The sequence below is a fragment of the Corvus cornix genome, chromosome Z, assembly GCF_000738735.6.
Source record: "Corvus cornix cornix isolate S_Up_H32 chromosome Z, ASM73873v5, whole genome shotgun sequence".
Taxonomy (NCBI): Eukaryota; Metazoa; Chordata; class Aves; order Passeriformes; family Corvidae; genus Corvus; species Corvus cornix.
Window position 1 is genome coordinate 20,371,924 of NC_046357.1, and position 17,862 is coordinate 20,389,785.

A 17,862-nucleotide genomic window follows, 5' to 3' on the forward strand; every position below is an offset into this window, starting at 1 on the left:
CAATTATCCTAAAAGTGGATATTTTGAAATCAATACATTTTTATATCATACACTTGTTTTTTGGGTTGAAGAGCACTATGTAACTCTGAAGATTTTAAGGAAAACGAAAATAACTCTATTTATGTAACACAAATTAATATGATCTAAAGGCCTACACCAGGGCCAAGAATTTCCTGCCTGCTGACTCTCAAATCCCTGGTCAATGATTGCATAATCTGAGAAAGGGGGTTGGGGGGGTATTATAATTTCCTTTTATGAATAAGAGACACCAAGGGAATAAGTTATGGTCTTCTGATAAGCTGTTAATATGTTAGTATATTAAGCAGTCCTGAAAGTAGTCTTGTCTGCTGCCCAATGAGTACAGAATTGACTGAAGAGATCTGCACTAGAACATTAAACAATATCTGGGAGTATTTATCTATATTGTTTCCTAAAAAATAGTGCTTCCTTGTCAAAGTTTTGTCTTATGCTGACTGACATCATCCTGAAGAATTTCCTGGTATGTTTGAAACTTAGCACAGACCAGGGAGATCTCAGTGGGTGCAGCAAAACTTGGATACAACCACTGTTTTTGCAAGGCTGAACTGGTTTACATGTGTGGTTTCAGGCCAGTCCATTGGCTTTATGCCTGGGAACACCTCTGAATTTCCTTCTAAAGATGTTGCTCCCCAGTTCTGGTGGATCTGTGCAGGAAGATATCTGGTGGATGTGATAGGATTTCCACACCATTTTCTCCTTCAATCTGGGAAGAGAAGCATTACAAAAGAACATTTTTTAGGGATACAGAGCATTACAAAAGGGCATTTTTTAGACATGCAAATTGTGCCATCACTCCAACATTGAAAAGCAATTTTAAAGTTGCTGCTTTTCCTCTTATTTCAGTATCCAAGACTGTGTTGTTTACAGCACATGCACAGCACCTTCTCCTGCTCTTTTTCCTAAAGTTTTGTTTCAAATCTGACAGAAGCCTGACCAAGGTTGTCTAAACAATATGGGATGATATTATGAACAATGTCATTTTAATTAAGGATAACTGACTCACACGGACGTAGAAATCAACACATTTAACTGCAGAGCAGTTTTTCACTCTATATGGCATCACAAAACTCATGCTTAAATCAGGAGTAGCAGCCTGATTTGGAATTTACTGGCTGAATGCATGTTTTCTGCACTCTATCTATGTTTTGCAGAAATTCTGGATGTGACCTAGCATAGTTTTCCCCCTCTCCTTCATACAAAGAGATGAAGTCATGTACCCAAAATAGGAAGGACATTACACCCAAGGAGATCTTGGCCAGTCTAGACAAAAGAGTGACCAGGAATTTATTTTTGTGCTAAAGGCAAGCATACACAGAGTTATTGGGGTGGCACAGGGAACCTTAAAAATAATTTGCATCTGCAGCATTTAACATCAAATGGTGAGGCCAGAAAAGGGCAATGAAAAGATCAAGATAAAATATTTCATGCATGAATCTGGACTTCTTTATTATTTATAGCCACCAGACAAAAGAATAAGCAGCTTTGAATTCAAAGTGCTTTGACAGCTACTACTGGTACGTTTTTACCATGCTTTCTGCTTTTCCTTTTACTCTCCTCTCCTCTCCTCTCCTCTCCTCTCCTCTCCTCTCCTCTCCTCTCCTCTCCTCTCTCTCTCCTCTCCTCTCCTCTCCTCTCCTCTCCTCTCCTCTCCTCTCCTCTCCTCTCCTCTCCTCGCCTCGCCTCGCCTCGCCTCGCCTCGCCTCGCCTCGCCTCGCCTCGCCTCGCCTCGCCTCGCCTCTCTTCTCCTCATACATGGTGTTAAGATACTTGTTAAGATATTATGATTGTTAGAGACACCTCTACCCTGTTGTTGTGTGCCCAAGCTCCTGGCTGAAGGAAAGAATTATATCTATTAGCGCAGAAATGTGCCACAAATGTAGAGGCTTAGACAATAAATCACAAAAGGGATCACAGTTGCATTTTATAATCAAGATAGACAGATCATGAGCTAAGAGAAATTTTTAACTTTATCTAATTTTTCATCTGTATTTTCTCTTTCCCTCACAAACAGATACAGAGAAAGTATAAAGAAACAGCTTGCATTGCTCAGCTGAATGCCTCAAGTTATGTGACATGATTCTGACCACCAGTTTGAATTCTGAAAATACTCTGAATAATACATTAAATATTAATAAACTGACAAAGTGAATGTTTTAACTTTTTGGAGTGTTTACTACAATCAGAGTGGTTAAGCAGTGCCAGTGATAAGACAAAAATATTGTTCCTTTCTGGCTCCTTACTTTTGTCAGTGTCCTTATTTTTTTTCCTTATTTTGAATGTAGCAAAAAGTATAATCATTAAACCAGAAGAGAACAATGTCAAATTGTTGTAGTTGTGCTGTCAGTGACAGCAGAATCCAGTTCTTCTGTTTGGTTGCATCTATGTGAATATGACACTCGTAGCTGCTGAAGCCTGCATGGCATGTCTCACTGAGCCAGGCAGAGACATGTTTGCTGAAGGGGACATTCAAAGAGGTCACTGTGTCAGTCCTCAGACACTGAACACATTGCTGCAATGCATCCTCCCATTTCGGACCTTCAAATGACAGAACATCCCTTAGATGGGTGAAAATCCTGTGATAACGAAATCTGAGCTAATGTAAACCACCAAAAATGACTGGAAAAGTCCTGCAAAACAAGGCTCACTTTTTATTACCTAAAATATTTGTAATGTAAGTATGTTTACCTTGGATTTTCCTTGTAAACAGAAGAGATAAATGGGAGCTTTTTGGGCATCTCATCTGATTTAACTTCAATGTCTTCTTCAAATTGCAATGAATACTCTACTACAAATACCTATTTTAATAAACAATAATAAAATGGGAAATTTAAAGGATTATCTTCATTTCAGCTATAGAAAACCATGGTACAGACAGACATAACTTGCATTCCAATGCCTGTGCTAATTTAAAGGATTTAAAGAAAGCCAAAATAGGCAAGCACATACATCCACACGATAAAGAACTTAATGGTGAAAATCTGCCAGTGTAATGTGACATGAGATCATCAAAGACCTCCCATCATTTCTTCCATACACTGGACTTCTCTGCTTCAAATTTATACCATGCAGACTTGAATTTGTCCTTAATACAACAGTGTAGTACTTGCATGAGTGCAATGATGTTCAGTGGTGGCCACTTGAATTATTTTAACTTGCATGTGTGAGGTACAAACTAGAAGTTGAAGATAGGACAGCTCTTCCCTTCACCAGACATCCAAGTAGATGCTGGTGTAAAAGTAATTTTGTTGAGTACAAGCCTCTATAGTAACAGGCTAAAAAGTTAAAGCTGCTTGCTACAACATCTAACTGAGGAAAACAATCCGAATCCACACATGGCTCCCTGAAACTTCACCCAAAACTTAAAAAAAAAAAATAAATAAATAAATTAGCATTAAAGGCAAATTTTAAACTCCAAAATAGCCATCACCTGCAGGAGGGATACGTCATGCAAGATACCCTTAGATTTCTTATTCTAGAGGAACTGCAGGTGGAGTGGATTAAGTCCTTCCCGTGATATAATCATATAAAACACACAATTTCCCATAAGCAGGAAGTACAAGATCTGAGAAGACAGCCAGACTAGTTAAGCTGGTTGAAGCTCCTCAAGAAGCCTTTACTACTGAATGAGGCTAATGACAGGACAGAAGTGACTCATTCATTGACACCATAACCTTTACCTGGTACAGACCAAGAGAAGCTGGGCTGACATCACAAGGCTTGTTTACTCATTCATCGCTTGCCTGTTATTACACTCTCCCTCTGATAGATTATTCCATTAAGTGGGCCAGAAATAGCATTGATGTCACAATTCACATCTGCTACAGTAATCATTCATCTATCTACTATTTTCAGGTGAGACAGAAACCCCCCAAAATTGTTCATGTGCACAAAACATCAACTTAAAGCTCTTCTTTAAAGAGACAGTGGAATAGCATACACACAGACCATCAATATCTCCTGTCAGCTCAATGGAAAAATCAAATTGTCCAGCTGAACTGCAGGAAGAAGTTCACAGACTACTAAACATGAAAGGAAAAGGTTGAAAAGCTTTTAGCACTGACCTCGTACAATCTCAGACCTCACACCATGGCATTATCACACTTGCACTAGTGCAGAGCAGGAGGGAGCAGGCAAGCAAGCTAAATGTGGATGGATGACAAGGGCTAAAATTTGAAACAGAACAATTGTCCAGATGGTAACCAAACAGCAGAAGCAGCAATATGGATTAGGCACAGTTTAAAAACCAGTATTTTCAGAGTGGTTCACTTGAAAGAGTACAAAAACCTGTAATTCAATGAAAAAAAAAAGGTTCTGTGCTTTTTAAGTGTCTTGAAGGGGAATAAGTTATATGTGCAAGGTATATGACCATTATAAGTCAGGCTGAAAAGCTTCTCATCCTGTAGAGGCTTACCTGGGCAGCTGATACATTTTCAGGTCCAAGATGTTGTATACAAATTCAAGTCTGGTCAGCAATCTACTGGGATTCCCTACACAGACTCTGCTCTGTCCACAGTTGCTGCCTGACTGTTATCTATTATTTTTTATCTGTTTAGGAATAAAACACAATAATGATAAAATAAAACTAGCACCCTCATGCTTTTTATCTTTGGGAAAGGACTATATTCCTGTGCATATGTTGCTGGAGTTTAGGAGTGGAGGGCACAGCTCAAGCTGTGACAGAAGACATAGCCTCTCCTCCACAATCCATGTGCACTTATTTATTTCTCTGCTCTTCGTTTTGACTCTCTTCTTTTTAACAGTCCATAGCCACTATTATGCATCTTTAAGAATAAAATTCTCAGACTCTATTCAGCATCCCTGCATGGAACTAGGCAGTGCTGGAAGTACCAGTCAGATATTACTCTACCAGATATTACTCTACCACATCCTACCTCCGGTAAACCCTAGTTAATACTCCAATTGTAGGCATAGACATATTTAAAGGGACTATTTGGAATTCTTAACATTTGGCCAGTTTGAATATATTTGACAAAAGATCAACTCAGCACATCCTGTGCGAACATATTTTGTACCCACAAAGAGGCACAGAGAAGAAAAAGAACACTTGATAAGGCAGACTAATGGTGAGGGCTTGAAATTTTTAGAAATTTGCAAAGCACACAGGAAAGCATGCATTTATGACCTAATTTTATTTCATAACAATTCTTCAGATCTTTACATGCCATTGGGTTTCTTCCTCTGCACTCATATCCCTTCCAATGACATCCCTAGACAATATTTCTTCGCAAGAGACAGACATTTCCGTGCTCTTTATGCTGACTTCTCTGTGCCCATATGCATAACAATTAGGCCAGGATCACAAATTGTAATTTTTTATATTTAAAACCTTCACACCCGCATCTTTTTGTGTTGCTGATACGCAGATTTTTTTTTTTTCTTATTGTAAAAGATACAATTTACTCAAGTCAGTTAATGTTTCATCATTAAGTGGGAATCACTGTGGTCTTTACCTTATTGGCACATTACAGGAAATTATTCACTACAGCTTTACCTTGCTATATTTAGTCAAGTAAGTGTCCTGCCTTCTGAAAAGTAAAGTTGCTAGAGAACTGATGAAAACTAATGCTCAATTTGTCTCTAAGGTCAAAATCTCCCAATTACAGAGCTGGCAAGAGCACACAGGAGGTTTAAGTAGCTATAAAACCATCTGGTTTAAAGGGTCTTGGGAGTGAAGGATTTGGAACCAACTTTTAAACACTCCTGCAAAGTCTGCTATTTTGTGGTCTAATTCTATTAAAATTAATAATGTGGTGTTTAAAATATAAAAAGAAAACCACAAAAAAACTCACTGACACCTTCAATGTTCTTGGCAGGTGTTCATATAGCCAAAAGAAGCAGACATTCCTTATGTTTTGATCCTGTGTTTGGTGTCACTATAAATTCCTTTATTTTCTTGGTTGAGCGGCACTGGCAGCTAAATGCTTAACACAATTACCCCTGTATAGACCTCTCTGTTATGTTTAATTAGCTCCTCACATGCAGAAATGGGTGGAAAAAACCAGATGGTCTAATGACCCACATGGAGAAATTACACTTGTATTGTTGTCTCCTCCTCGTACCAGGCCACCTATAAACATCAACACAATCCAAAGTTCATTGCTTGTTGTCTGATCTTGACCTACTTTCCTGACTATTCTTGTTTCCAGAAAATTTCGTCTTTCATATGATTAAATGATGAACATTAGAATGTAAAGACATTTATCTGGAGCAAACGATTGGAAAATCCGGCACTGTACTCCTGCTTGTGTCTGGATATGCAAGCTGATGTATAAAAATAAATACAAAGAATGCATAGTTGATGATGCTTTGATACAGAGGACTCCATTAGTGCACTATCTCCCAAGCACATCCAATATTCCAGTGCCAAATAAATCAGAACATTGTAGTTTAAGAGTCCTGTTTTGTAAATTGAAGAAAGATTCATTGTGCAGTTGTGCTCACAAGAGTGCAATAAAGCTGCAGTCCACCTAGGGTGTTTCTGAATAAGTTCCTACATCCACTTGAAGCATTGTTATGGATGTAAAGACACAGAGCATTCCTGTTTGTAACCTAGTTCTTTATTTATGAATTAGCTTTATGATCTATTTTCCAACAGTGGCATTAAAACAAATTAGTAATGATGCTGAAATCCACAAAATAGTGTTTTATCCAGCCAGAATAAAGTGCCTTACAGGGGATACCTCTGCAGGAAAGCTGGTTTTGAATCTCCTGAGTATTGGGGGGATTTCTTATCACAGAATATCTCAAGTTGGAAGGAACTCATGAGGATTTTTCTGCTTTGTACCTTTTCCACTGGTATCAGTACAATCACCAAAACTGAAAATAAGCTTTTCAGATGGAAGGGAAATAAAAAGTTTTTTAGAATGTTTATTCAATGACTTAAATGCCAAACTGTGGAATGAAAACATGAAAGGCTAAAAAATAAAACAAAAAAGTTTTGAAAAGAGTTAATTTAAGAATTTCAGCATGTAGATTTAGAGATAATTTAAAGTCATTTTGGATTGAATTTTCTTGCTACTTCTTTATTAGGATTCATCTGGGCATCCTTTGAGAATTGCACAAATGTGCAACTGATCTACTGTATTATTTTGGGAATGGAAATTTTTCTCCAACTGAGTTTCTAGATAGAATCTTCTTAGTTGCTGGGTATTCAAGCCCTAAATAGGGACTGAACTTAACATTTATGAAGCAATTTCACAATTTTAGACTGTGAAACTTAACACATTGACCTTGGACTTGTGCATTAGTTAATTGTGGGAATACAATTGCACCTCTTTTGGTTCATACTAAACACTGAACCTTGGAACTTCCAGAGTCACATCTGTTTCTTTCACAGGTGTTCTGAGTGATGACAACAATAAATTTTCCACATTTTTAATTATACTTAAATAAATGTTGAACTCATTACACTCTCTGAAACATGTTAGCTAAAGCATGAAGCTAAAAGAGCAATTAATGATTTTGATATTGGCAACTTCAGACATATAATGATAATGTACTTCCAACAACTTAACAGATCTGGTCTATAAATAAAGCCTGAATTTAATAGTGGCAAAGTAGGCAGAGGCAAAGCAGCTCTCCTGCTTTCTAATATTAAAAAAATATTTAGCATTTTACCAATGACTTAAAATTAGGGACAGAAGTTAGTAAAATGCACCAAAACCTGATCTTTCTCCATTACACATTAAATTATGTTCATAGAGGGGTTTTGTGCATTGCAAATAGGAAAAGCTGAAGATACTAGCACAGTAGAGGGCCTGCAGTTAACCTAAAATAAACTCTAAAGCTATGTGTCATACAAAGGCGTCTTCTTTTTCCTTTCTGTATTTGTTACTTGAGTTTTTTTGGGTCTGTTTTTTTTTGTTTGTTTCTTTCTTTTCTTGTTGGTGTGATTTTGGCTTTGGGATTTTTTGTTTGTTTGTTTGTTGTTTTGTTGTGTTGGTTGGTGGTGGTGGTGGGGGTTGGTGGGTTGTTTTTTTATGGAAATAAGGGTTCAAGCTTCTATAAATATAATTAAAAGGAAAAAAAATATATAGTCTTTAAAATAATTTCAAAGCATCAACCTTTGTCAATAACTAAGAAATGTAGTATTCAACAAGAAAACTTTCTTTTCTTTTCTTCTGCATAAAAAATCTGAAATCTTAACTGAAAACTTAAAGTTCAACCTTCAAACCTGGTGAAAAATAAATGGAATGAATGATTCACTTGATTTAATTGGTAATATCCAAGTAACACCTTCTATATAACTCTGTGTGATTCTTTTTGCAACTGATCGTATTGATATCAGGGAAATGTTTATATACCCAAAGTTTTATAAAGACAATGTGTAATGTTGAGTTATTTTTTAACATCAATTAATTAAGAAGTGAATTGCAGAGAAAATAGAGACAACCATAGAATTTCTTATCCACCTAAATCAAGGTGAATCTGATGGCAGAAAACGAGAGTCTTGGTAAAAAATAAAAGGACACTGAGGGAGAAAATTAGTGGGAGAAATCTTCTACCCTTCAATATTCACCAACATGTCAACAGGGAGCCCCAGAAGATTTAAAAAAAAAAAAAAAAATATTAGATCTGTTTAATAAGTATCTGTTTAATGAAAAATGCTAAAACAGAAGTTACACATTTATCTAAAATATATATATATATATCAATTAAAAACAAAACAAAATCAAACACAAAAAAAAAATGACAAAAAAAACCCCCCAACCAAATATTTAATTTTCTATGTGACAGAAAGAATTTATGTATGGATTTTCATGCAGTTATAGATATGTTTTAAGCTATTCCTTTCAGTGAAGAGTTAATTTTCACTATTTTGCGTTGGAAGGGTAGGAGGATGGTGAAAGGGAAAAGATTAATAGAATGTCTTGCATCTTTTCCTTTCCATATTTTCTGGAGAAAAAGACACAGCTCATCCAAATGAAATTTGGACTGAACTTTTTTTCTTCCTCAAAGACTTGACTGTTTGCTGCTGTGTGATAGTCTGTGTGACAGAGAGGGAGAGAAAGAGACGGGCAAAAGTCCTGCTTTCTTTTCTATGCTCTCTGGGCTGGTTTTGCAATACATTGATTACTCAAGCAGGTCAAGGAATATGCTATTTACTCTCCTGTTTTCACACACTCTTTTCTAATACTACTTTTATTTAATTTAAGTTTGTTCTTTATTTAAAAAAATACACAATTGCATTAATGAGTTAATCATAGGTTAGTATTAATTCTGATGTAATCTTTTTACTTTCTGCTCCCATTTTTACTCTTCCATTATGCAAGACATAGAAGAGAATGCCACATGATTTTAATTTCATTACCCTTTAAGCTCTGTGTGGGTGGAACTTACCGAGTTTGGCAGGGGAAAAATATCACTGTTGTTCTCAGTCAGAGAACAGCTATATTAAAATATTTAGGGATAAAAGGAAACTTTATTTTCTTTTTCAGAATATTTAGAAGAGTTACAAAAAGCAAAGGAAAGTAAGAGTCAGGATAACTTTTTTTTTTAATTCCCAGAGGGATAATAGTTCTGTCCATATAGTCCTCTAACATTTCTGGTTAGCATTATTTCATTTTCTGCTGATGCATAGTCTTCAAGTCTTGGCACCATTAGAGTAGCAGATACCTCCGATTCCTCTACTGATATTTCCAACAGAGATAGCCAAGTAGTGTTTAATAGTTTTCCAATGAACTTTAGACTGATTCACTAATGTGTGATAGTAAAGAAAAGGCATCATCACTGCTAATTGCATGATTACTTGTATTCAGTGTCCTTTCAAATTTCAAAGAGTTTTCCAATAAGACATCCCAGAATGCCTGTAGTAATATTTTTGTATGAATTTACAAAAGCAACTCTAGATATTCCATACCCAGTCAGAGTGAGTCTGAAATTATCTCCGTGACAACCCATACTATGCAGAGAAATGCAAAAAAACTCCTGTGGCTTCTGTGCCCCTTCTCAGTAAAATGTGAGCGAATCAATAGTCACAGGAACCAACCAATTTATGCGGCCAGCTGTGAATCCTTGCCTGCATTTCTCTGAAGTTTCCACAGGACCTTTGCATACTCATTTAAATTAAATCTGTCCTATGTTCACATCCTTTATTTTAAATGAATCGCAAAGTGACAGACTCAAGTTTCAGCTGGCTGCTTTCGCAGATTCCCTGTGTCACTTTGGAGAAGCTTCATTTCTCTACTTATAAAATAAGGGCATTATTTACTACTCCTTTATCTGGTCTGTCTGTTTTCGAACAGAGGATTCACTTGGGGCTTTGAAAACACTTCATATTTGGGGACCTAGTGTCAGTCCAAGTGCTGCTACAATAGAAGCAACACGGTGCCTTTCTTGATGATTGTGTTTCACTTAATTTTGGGGGGTTGGGTGATATACCTCTGTTCAATTTCTGAACTGCTTTATAAAATTCTTCTTTACATATGCCCACAATTTTCTATTTCATCCCATTAGATGGATTCTGTTCCCTTCCAAGGCTCATAAACATAACACAACACCCTGGAGAAGCCTTTGTGTATTTTTTTAATGTTTTAGCCTCTGTGGATATAAACCAACTTGCTTGTCTTTTGATTGAAGCAGAGACTAATTACGTTAGTTATATAATTATTATTCTAAAGACTCTCCTCTTATGCCTCATCTGTCTTTATGTTGCTGAAAAACATTTTCTTGTCTACATTTTTGCTGCCTGAGCAAATATAAATGTGCTCCTTAGGTCAGCTACTACTGAATATAATTTTTCTAAGTTAATGAGTGTAGGAAAAAAGGAAAAGGAAGAGAAAAAATCCCACTTACATATAAACATATTTCCTAGCTCACTCAATAAGCCATGTTGATTTCTCAGGGTCTCCTTCATTAACCTGAAAAAAAAAAAAAAAATTAAGATCTATATAAAGATATGACATTTGTGTTCTCCGCCACTGCAAACTGTCCTGGGACAGAAATATTAATATCCTTTCAATGTCAAGGGCTGGATTCTGCTGGGTTTACTGATATTCCATGTGTGACTGAGTTATTTCCACCATGTGCAGATATCACTAAGCCATCTAGTCTAAACTATTCATTCAAAATAACTTCTTTAGACTTTGATCCAAGGGAAAAGATGAATAATGATGCTTATGTGTGTAGCTTGTTTAAGGAGAACAAATCAAATAAACCAGTAGAGATGGACAGACTTAAGGAAAATTAATCCACTTTCCTCCATGATTTAAATACCACTGTTTTTGGAGCTAAGTATTGGCTCTTCCCTAGCTGTGAACATGGACTCTTCAACGTACACCAACACCACCTGCAACAGCTGCTGTGGTATCAGAGGCTTCTTCCAAAGGCTTCTGTGGGACAGTGTTCTTGTGCAGGCTGTCAGGAGTGCCTGTTGCTCCTCCCCTGAGCTGGAATTAGTGGTGGTCTCACATGCTTCAGCTAAGGTGGTCAGGTAAGAAGCTGTCACAAGAGGAAAGCAGACTGTACACCATCAGGAAGAGTAAAAATGTAGATAAAAAGGAGATCAACAGTGTCTTTGCAAAAACCATGAAGAGCCAGGAGTCCAAGACAATATTTAATGTGAAAAAAGCTAAGTATCGCAACAGGGCTCCAGAGAGGCTGTGAGATCTCCATCCTTGAAAACATTAAGAATTTATTTGACAGAGGCGTTGAGCAACCCATTTTATTCAGACCTGCTCTGCACATGTGATTGGACTGGATGACTTATTTTAACCCTTTCAAATCTATGGGCTTTAATGAACCCTGTATTTTCATTGTGGAATCGAAGGGGAGCCATTCACAGACTAAACTAATCGTTTTGGACTTCACTAATCAGGCAGTGCTAGTTTTGGTTGGAGTAGAGTTAATTTTCCTCATGGTAGCTGGTGTGGGGCTGCGTTTTGTATTTGTGCAACGAACAGTGCTGATGATTCAGGGACGTTCTTGTTATGCCTGAGCAGGGCTTACATAGAACCAAGGCATTTTCTGCTCCTTACACAGCCCCATCAGCAAGAAGACCAGGGCTGGACAAGATCTGGGACGGGGCAGAGACAGGACAGCTGACCCCAACTGACCAGAGGGATTTTCCAGACCATATGGCATCATGCTCAGCAATAAAACTATGGAGAAGATTGGTAAGGGCAATGCTGCTCAGAGACTGTGTGGGCATGGGTTAGTTGTCGATGAGCAGTTGTTTGCATCTGCATCACTTGTCTTATTTATCTCTCTTTGTTATTTTCATTTGATAATAATAACAGATAATAATAGCAAATTATAATGTTTATAGTCATTATTAAAATTTTCTTATCCCAACACACAAATTTTCTCACTATTGCCCTTCCAATTCACTTTCCTCATACCACTGGGGTGGGAGAATGAGCAAGCAGCTGTGTGGTGCTTAGCTGACAGCTGGGGTTAAACCATGACACCGGCTCAGTTGGTTGTCTTTTTTCCTTTTTATTTTTTTAAATTTGTCCTCGTTTTCTTAATCCAAGATATTTTAGAACCAAATTTTCTCTGCATGTGTCTTTGCAGATAATAAAGTAATCTCATTCCTGAATACCCCTGGAAAGTAGATCTGATCTTTCATAGATGTGCATTCATGCTTGAAGGCTTTTCAAGAGATTGAGCACAAACTGGAACGCTGAGAAATCAAGGGAACCCACTATTCTCCTGTCAGACTCCTGATAAAGGAAAAATTAAATCCCTAACTGCCCTGGTTTCACCTGGGATACAGTTAATTTTCTTCACAGTAGCTGGTACAGTGCTAAGGGTGCTCCCTGTGCAGTATCAGCCCACCACCTAAATTCTGTTGCAGCTGGTGTGAATTGTACTGGGAGTGGATGTAGTAAAGCTTGAAGTGATCAAACAGAATGGTGATGAGAGCTCTAGAGGTCCTTAGGGAAAGCACGCAAAGAACTGTAGATCACCCCATACTATGCATGAAAAATACTTAATAGTAATGGGCACTATTTAATGTAACTCAGGGAGGGCAGAATTCCTACAGTCATAACTTAATGAGTTCTACCATGATTCTACTGAACCCTTCAAGAGACATCAGACACACATCTGCAAAAGTTTGTTACTGGGAAAAGACAGCTGAGCTTAGCTACCTCTGGTCATAGTCATATACTATCTTTGAAGTTTCTTTATCATGCTTCATTGGGAAATATTCACATCAAGCACAGAAAAGCATACAAATTTTAGTAGATAACTTGCTATTGCTGCTCTTTTACATAATTTTAAATCATTAATTGAGGAAATTCAAAATTCTGGTTGCTTCCTATAGTCCCTTTTCCTATCCACTTGATTCTATCCAGCTGCAAAATGAGGCTGTGACTGTTAACATTCACAGTTAAACAATAAAACAGAAATGGCTTTCATGAATTAGGGACTAAAACAGTATTTGGCTTTAGAACAGACAGCAAAAGAAGCTGACAACTGCCACAATTAAGGAAAGGTTGTTGACAAACTATTAACATATGATGTATTGTGAAAATTCATACTGCAGCTCTCTTAATTACAAATGTATGTTTTTCTCTGTAAGATATTCACTTAATTCAAAGAGCAGAAATAGTCTCTGACTCGTGGATTTGGCTGCAATAAAGGGTGCACGTGAGAACACCCATGAAAGTAAAATATCGCCTTAAAAATTCAAAAAGTTCGAGGAGGTAACTGTTATACTTTATATACATTGTGTGTCTTGGATAAACACATTTTGAAATGGTTAAAGAAAAAATAACTACCTGAACTTGTGAGAATAGTAAGGAAAAATTTCATTAAACTAAATTAGAAAATATCGCATAGAATCCCTACCTTATGAAATGTATCCAACCTTTTTACAACTGAGTGCATGTGGAATTCTTTGTAACAGGTTTCATCTCCCTGTGGATCCTGATATTTTCACAGGACGTAAGTGGGCTACTATTTCAAGTGCAAATGTCTGTATTTGAAAAGCAACTCCGATGGTTTCAGTTTAAATCATATTAACAGCTTAGATTTTGGATTCTCAATGTGCATCACATTTTTTGATTAAAAGAAGTCAAGCCATCAAAATAAAAATGATAAAGGATCAAAAATTACTGTGCTTCATTTTAGGTAATATTTCCAAAGCAATAATAAAACACTTTACCAATCAACCAGTTAATGACCAATGTGAGTTGTTATAAGGCATTGGGTGAAGCTGACAGAGCCTAATTTATCTAGCTGGCCATTAACTCATCAATAAAAGTGTTACTAGTCAAGAGTGTAAAAATTGTTCATATAAATCTCAGTTATGTTACTATTAAAATACTAAATTAGTTTTCTAAAATAATTTACTTTATCATTATCACAGTGTAATACCAGTAATTTATCACCAACACTTTATCTCAGCCACTATTAGCCCAATAAACAAAAAAATTGACCTGATTGCAACCCTAAATGTGGAAGATAATTTTATAATGATCTGGGTTTGCCATACACTCTACATAGCTTTTAGCCTGAAGAAGTTCAGTACACAGATGTTAACTTACTAGGATTCAGAAGTCAGAAAGAGAACACTTGTTACTCTCCACCATTTTTAGGGAATATCCTACTTATATTTAGCTGTAACAGTTATCTTCGCTTGGCAAGTGTGGATTTTGAGACAATGACCCAAAATCATGCAACTTGGAACAAGATTTATTTTTTCATAAAGCCATAAAAATAATATCATACAGAAGTGGCCACATCTGTCCAGTATGTTTCTTTGGTGGTTTTGGCATTGATCTGAACCGCTGAAAATCAGATGTTTGGCTAAACGTTACCCTAGTTCGAAAAAGAAATTACTCAGGGAACAGGAATACTCAGTCAAAATCCAAGGAAATATGACCAAATCAATGCAAGAGCCACTGCCTGTATTAGTCATGAAATTGCAACAATGGAAACACCATTCATCTGAAATGAGTTCAGGCTACACCTTTGCAAAGTGATGATAAATAGGTATTAGCATAAACCAATTGCCAGCAAAGATCTTTTTTTTCTTTCTCCATGTCTTAGTAGAGGACATACACCTCTTCACTTAATATTCATTTTGTTCAGATGGGATTCTGAAATAAATGGAATGAATTTTCTATAATATTTATGTAATGAATATGAATGAAGGCAAGGGGAAAGATGGGAGGAAGAAGGTAATTTTAACTGTATCCCAAAATGTAGCCCATGTATCCATTTGAAATGGACTTAAGAAGCACTCAAACACCGTGAAGACTTTAATTAAGAAACAAGTATTAAAAAAAAAAAAATCACCTGATTCCCTAATTAAATCAACATGCACTTGTAAATGGGTTACCAGTAATTTCCTTGCTGGTGTCATTGTGTCTTTTAGGTGTAATGTATAATTTTTAATAGGCAATTACTTGATTCTTCATGACCCAGATATGGTCTTGAATGGTTAATTCAGTAATGCTATAAAAGTCATGCACACTGTCTTTTGATGAAAGGAGGTGACAAAAATAGTAAATTAGATCAGAATGTTTCAGAATATATGAACAGTTACAGATTAGAATAAGCACACAATAGTACCAGTGGACTTAGTGACACATTTCAGACCTGCACTGATAGAATAGAGCTGAAAATCTTTTAGGTCCAGTTTGACACTCTGTAATATATCTCCTAACATTTCTCTGCATTTTTTCAAAAGAATGCCTCAGGAAGACAATTACAGTAATTCATTTTGCCAAAAAAGGAAAAAAATAAAGACTCTGATTAATCAATCAACTTGGTTAAAGCAGCTCAACAGAAAAAGAAATGGAAACCAAGTCTCTCAAGACACCTGCTTCACGCAACAGGCTGATTTTTACTAAGGATTTTGCTCTACCCTTCCAAATACTTAAGAACAACTTGTGTAAATACCAAATTATCCCTTAAAAGAAATGTTGTCCAAAAAACTGCCTCACCTAGACCCATGTCAATGATTAGTGGAACAAAGCTCAGTTGACTGGTGGGCAAGTCCTCCGTAAATGGGGTGTGCTGACACAGAAAGCTTCCAGATCGGACATGAAACACAAAGCTTAGCACCACATGTTTGCTCGGACTAGAACCAGCTGGAGCTGTTCACAAAGAATGGCTTGTCCTGATTTTTTGAGCTGTTGTATAATTTCTCCCATGACAATCCTTTCTTTTTAGTAGCATCACAACTTCCCTCAAATATATAAAATTTTATCTCATCTAGAGGTATTTCTTGCACTGATAAAATAAATCACTCTAGCAGAGAGGTACTGAAAAATCTCAATTGCTCATGGCATATTGATTAGTTCTAAATAAGCTGAGTATCACTACAGGGTACAGTTAGTTGTTGTTTCTGTATTAGACAGATACCAGAAGAAAGTACTGTAAAAAGCTTTGGTGCCAAAAGATTTTAGGAGGATTTTCAAGAAATATAAGTGCTCTGGCTTTATTTCTTTTTATTCTTCTTTCCCTTTTTTTTTTTTTTTTTTTTGTTTTGTTTTGTTTTGTTTAATAAGGATCTCTTCTTTACCCTTCTGCAGGCTGTTGATATAGAAGTCTTCTCCTTAGCACTCATCACCTAAAAGAGGCTCCATTGAGCATCATGCCTCATTGGCTTCTTTTTTCTTCTCATCTCTTTTTGAAACCTACTGACTGTTTCTTAATTTTTCTCTCCATAAGTTATTGCCTTTATGACTGAATACCTTAATTTATTCTGCATATAATGTCTGCACACTACTGCTCCCTGTGATTTATGGCATATGTGGTCTTCTGTTGTTTAACTCCATAAACTACTTTGGAAAAAAATTCTATGAAAGTAGATGTACTCCCACATGACTAATGAAGTCAGCATGCACTGTTGACTCCTCATCATCTTGAAAACACACACACATGCATGTTTTCAGGCATAGTCAAAAAGAGAGTCTTTAAAATATTTCCATTTAACTGTGTGTCACTGTTTCATTTCTTTTGAAATTTCTGCTTACTCTCAAAATCATCTAACACACCCCAAAAATCTATTAAACTTTTCCAAACTACTGCAATGCAAATAAGAACCAATAAACTTAATTCTAATATTTTAATGTGGAATTTGGGGTTCCCAAAAATCCACAAACCTGTTGATTGTGCACTTTAGAATGAATATAGTAAACAGGAAAAAAAAACCCCAAAATATTTAGAAATAAAAAAGCTTGATTAGGGGAGATTCATAAATTCTAAGTGATTTCTTTGGTCTATATATTTAGATTCTGCAGAGTGCAAAGATTTCTCTCTCTTAACCTTGATACTGATGGAAAGCAAGGTTTTTCATTAATTTACTAAACAGGGACCCAGAAGCATCCTTTACTATTATCTTAATTATCAGTCATTCTTTCTTCTCCCCTGCACACACACTTCCACAATTTACACAACTAAAAATAACAACAGCACACTGGTGATTTATTTTCTGCATCTTCTAATGTACACCTGCTTGTAGCTCATCAGCTGTCATTTACTTAGCAAAAATATAATTATGATGTTCTAATTTATATGTCAAAAAGGTTCAGTACTCCATTTGGAAAGAACAGAGCTGAGGGAAAGGAAATGCAATGTTTGCATACCAAGGATCCACAACTTTCTGAAAAGCTAAAAACACATAAAGAGAGAAACTGCCAAAATTAAGACAGCATTGGCTAATATTTATGTCTACGTAGAGTTGTTCCAAGCAAAATCTACATGTATATTTAGAAGTCCCAAAAATCAAGTCAATCATCCAATGTCAATAAAAGTTAGGTAGCTGACTCTTAAAAAAAATCAATGGGGTTTTGCTACTGGCTTGACTCACACCATCCACATGCAGTCCAAACTTCATTTTCAGGT